We start from the raw sequence: 290 nt of genomic DNA on the forward strand, positions 1-290 counted from the left end.
TCTGCTTATCATGCATATTCCTAATCAGTGTAATGTGTATTATTATTTAAAAATGTATGTCCCTTAAAAATGGTCGTCAATACTGTTTTTATTGTTTATGATTATTAGAAGATAATCAAGCTGAATGTATGTGGATTCCGAGTCAATCACTCGCATCCCTGTTTAAATGCATCAAAATATGGTCATTCATAATTTTTATTTAAACGTGTTTTTAAAGCACTGGAAGCATTTGAATTAACAATCTTGTCCTCCCACTCATTTACAAAGACATGATTTCAAGCATGACCGTA

Source organism: Perca flavescens, chromosome 2 (assembly GCF_004354835.1).
Source record: "Perca flavescens isolate YP-PL-M2 chromosome 2, PFLA_1.0, whole genome shotgun sequence".
In the NCBI taxonomy this organism is placed as follows: Eukaryota; Metazoa; Chordata; class Actinopteri; order Perciformes; family Percidae; genus Perca; species Perca flavescens.